This window comes from Microtus ochrogaster, linkage group LG5 (genome assembly GCF_000317375.1).
Source record: "Microtus ochrogaster isolate Prairie Vole_2 linkage group LG5, MicOch1.0, whole genome shotgun sequence".
Lineage (NCBI taxonomy): Eukaryota > Metazoa > Chordata > Mammalia > Rodentia > Cricetidae > Microtus > Microtus ochrogaster.
This window is the reverse complement of record NC_022031.1, coordinates 56,920,723-56,924,733: the sequence shown is the minus strand read 5'-3', so window position 1 is coordinate 56,924,733 and position 4,011 is coordinate 56,920,723. Positions and strand designations below refer to the sequence as shown.

The following is a 4,011-nucleotide window of genomic DNA, read 5'->3' as shown; positions in this document are numbered from 1 at the left end:
GAAAAAATACAACCAAGGAACCCCCAAATCCCAAGGATACAAGCCATGGACTCCCCAGACCCCAAGGACACAAGCCATGGAATCCCCAGAAAAAAAATACAACCAAGGAATCCCCAGACCCAAGGACACAGCCATGGAATCCCCAGACCCCAAGGACACAGCCATGGAATCCCCAGACTCCAAGGACACAGCCATGGAGTGGTGCCGCGAATATTAAGGTGGCTCTTTCCACCTCTGTTAACCCAACTCAGAAACCGCCCCACAGACAGACCCAGAGGTTTGTTTTCTAGAGGATTCCAGCTCCTGTCAATCTGACAACATTGTCACAATGTGTGAGTGTACTGTAACTGACCTAGCAAAATAGGTGTCTGGATGAGGTCCTGGTGAAAAATGAGAGCATTTGCTTGGCACCGTGTCCCCAAAAATGCAGGACTTGGAAACAAGAAAGGGACAGAGAGGTCTAGAAACAAAGCAGAGAACGTGGAATCTGTGAGGCTCCAAACGCAGCCACGGTGAGCCAGTGTAAGTGAAGCCTCCCCGTCAGTACCCAGGGCATTCTGGGTGAAGGCCTACACTGAAGGCAATAGGCCAAGAGCATCAACACAGCTGTGGGTCCGTATTTGCTCATTGCTGAGTATGCCTAAGGCCAAGAGTGAGGCATGAGACACAACAGGAAGGAATTTTGTCCTTGATGAAGCTAGAGATCCCAATTTGTAGAATGTTGACTCAACATACGACTTCATTCAGTACCTGCATATGGCCATCGATAGCTCTCACCTTCATACACGGAGATTCCTGCTTGATTCGATTCTCAGGAACTTCTTTAAAGTGGTATGGGACTGCTAATCTGAGTCTGGCATGAAAGCCAGAGCCCAGATAATCGCACAGACGAAAAGAGGCCTACAGAAGATAAGGCATTCAAAGGACATTTGATGATACCTTCAAAAGACCTGGAAAACTATCCAGAGAAGTCTGTGGAGTAACTACAGTCCCCAAATAAAGTCAAATGGTCTTAAAAACATAAAAATTCAAAAAACCGACTTAAGAAATTAAATGTATCCTTCAAATAAAAAGATTCAAAATAAGGTTTGAAGAAAATCAAGAGTGTTTTCTGGAACAACAAAATACCTGAAGACAGAATACAGGGAGGAGATGATGTCAAGGACGAAGGTCATCTAGCTAGCCCAGCACTCGAGGAAGACGACAACTGTTCAGAAGAAACAGGACTGACCTGGAGCAACCATTTCAGAACAACTTCTAGGAACGTAGAGAGGCTTGGGAATGTAGATCCAGATTATCACAGGTCCCACAGTAAAGCATGCCACTGTGCAACTTCAGAATATCAGGGGCAGAACCTCAGCTTCGGGAGAAAAACAGCCCCACCAGGACACACAGCAGCATTGCTATTTAAAATCAGCACTCGATGTGACTTCAGAATTGCAGGAAATGATTTTTTTTAATGGAAAATGATGATTTACTTACATTTTTTTTTTCTCAGACAATCCTTCAAACGGGAGGATAGAATAGAGTCTTGCTGACAGAAAGACTCAGGAATCGACCACTCAGGTCCTTTCGCTCAGAATGCTTGACCGTGCTCCTCAGTACAGTGACAGAATAAGCCTAGGAAGAAAGAGACAACATCTAGGCAAGAGGGAGCCTTTTCCAGACCGGGGATGGCCACAGGCAGGTACGGCAGTAGGTTCGTGACGTTGAAACATAGCAGCTGCAGAGAAACGAGTCACAGAGCAGAGGTGCGGGGAGGATGAGGCCGAACGCACGAGGTTTACCCAGAGGCGCGTGCGGAAAGTCAGGAGTCCTGTCGGAGAGCCGCGTGGGTGTAACACCAGGTCAGAAAACAAGGGGAAGGACAGACAGGGAAGCATTTACTATGAACAGAGCCCTGGATAGACGAGGAACATGGGCAGCGCAGTTCCGGAATGTGCAAGCATTTCTTCTTTCTAGCATAGCCACCCAGCAACTCCAGTCTAAAACCAATGCCAAACAAGCCAAAGCAAGACTGTAGGATTTACCCAGAATACAGATTAATTCACAAACGATTTACAATACAGACTGATATTTACAAACGTTTATATTTTCAGATGGGTACTGTGGAGTCTGGGAAGGGGATGCTCACTAACAATTACATTCCCCCACTCTGATGAGCTCTCCCAGGCTTCTGGGCCCATGTAAAAGGCATCTTATGCTACCATATCAATGAGCAATTTCTGCAGCCCTGGCTCTCCTGATGGACAGAGGAGGTCCCTGAACTTCTCTGGTTCCTTTCCTCCTTGTCGCATTCAGTCTCCCATCACTTTCCTATTGCAGGACTGTGACCAGCCGAATCATCTAAATTTCTTGTCTGTGACTCGCCCTAGAAGCCAAGACAGCGCCACTGATGTATGAAGATGCCCACCGTTCACCTCACAGTTCTGCTCAAACATCCACATAACCAAATACACAGCGTATCTAGAGGAAAGAAGCACATGGCTCTCTGTCTCTAACCTTCTTCACCTCCTGGGCCACTAACCAGCAAAGCATCACCTCAGGTGCTGTGTGCCAGGGAGGGCCAGGTCTCTGTGGATTCAGACGCTAGCTCCCCTTCTGGGCTTTGCAATAACTGTTCTCCAGGTTTTAGATGAAACCAGTCACAACCATCCTTTTCTTTTCACCTTGGGAATTTCAAGGATCTCAGAGGCATGTACTCAAAATGAAAGTGTCTTTAAAATACAGCACTTGGGCAATAAACAACTGTCTCGGTGAGGTGAGTTGGAAGTGCAATAGGGAAAAAGAGACCAGAACAGAGCTGGATTCTATTCCGGATAAGTCACGGTTCAGTATAGGAGACTGACAGCAAGGGAGGAGAGCCGGGGCCAACGAATCAAAATTACTAAGTGGAAACATGAGGGATGCAGGGCCTCTGGTTCAGTGGACATTCTATGATTTTTACTGAAGACAAGCCGGTTGGGGTACAAAGAGACACCAAATAAGGAGAAATTCGATGATGGTCATACATAAGGGGTGGCTAATCTCTTAACTGAAGTAGCAAAGGATATTGCTACCTCAGAGTGATCCAGGTGCAAGATAAAAAAGATGAGGTCATGGCTCTCTGTCTCCCGAGGCTCGCATGAAGTTGGCTGTCCTGATCACGAGTGGCAACTGGTGCTTCCGGGACAAAACGTGCTAGTGCACCAACCACATGCATGAAAGCCACATGGCAGAGGCATGCTCATGGTGGGAAGCAGAAAGGCAATGGGGTGAACTAAATCTTTAGCGGTTATGGAAACTGTGTTATCATCCATAAACACGTTAGTGGGGAAAGGTAAATGTTTCCAAAACTTAAAGCTAACGGCCTGCGTAGACCTGGAATCTAGCCACAGGCAAAGCTTTGACGCTACAGTCTTTCAGAAGGTTTTGGAAGCTGAGATTTGTAGCATTATGCGATTAATTATAGAGACAAAAGCCTTTTGGCATCAAAGTTTAAAAATGTTATTTTACATGTTTCTAAGTTTTAAATACATAAAATATATCGAATCTTTCCGTTTTTGGAATGACATTAACAGACAAACTACATCTATTAAGTTTAATGCAGAATGATTAAGGAGACTGCAAAAACTGCCTTCAGGCTATGAATACAGGTTATATTTACTAGTATGCATATCTATGAGATACACGTTACACGACCATTACAGAAATAACACTTGAATCAGAACTACCCATGGACATTAACATAGTAATTCCTACTTAGGAGGTCTAGGAGGCACGGATGCCAAATTTTATACATAAAGATACTGAGGTTCCAAGGTGTCAGGATAATCAATGCTTCTTCTGCCTCTGCTACAGTTCAGATGCCTCTCCTGGTCAGCAAAGAAGGAACTGAAGCACTGAGAGAAGGAGCCACCCTTCCTCCTGGGCTGTTGTTCCCCGGCTCTGAGCTCCACACAGCAACTGACCTGAGCACGCGTTCCCCGGCTCTGAGCTCCACACAGCAACTGACCTGAGCACGCGTTCCCC

The 4,011-nt window shown here is 45.9% G+C and overlaps 1 protein-coding gene across 2 annotated transcripts in view; it reads right to left on the bottom strand.

Annotated features, from left to right (window-relative positions):
* Fam110b (family with sequence similarity 110 member B) overlaps positions 1–4,011 on the bottom strand; it is a 126,707-nt gene that overhangs the window by 26,399 nt on the left and 96,297 nt on the right. For both annotated transcript variants that reach the window (XM_026786733.1, XM_005362283.3), the window contains exon 3: positions 1,483–1,620. The gene's annotated coding sequence lies outside the window, so the exon portion shown is untranslated. The remainder of the gene's footprint in view (positions 1–1,482; positions 1,621–4,011) is intronic.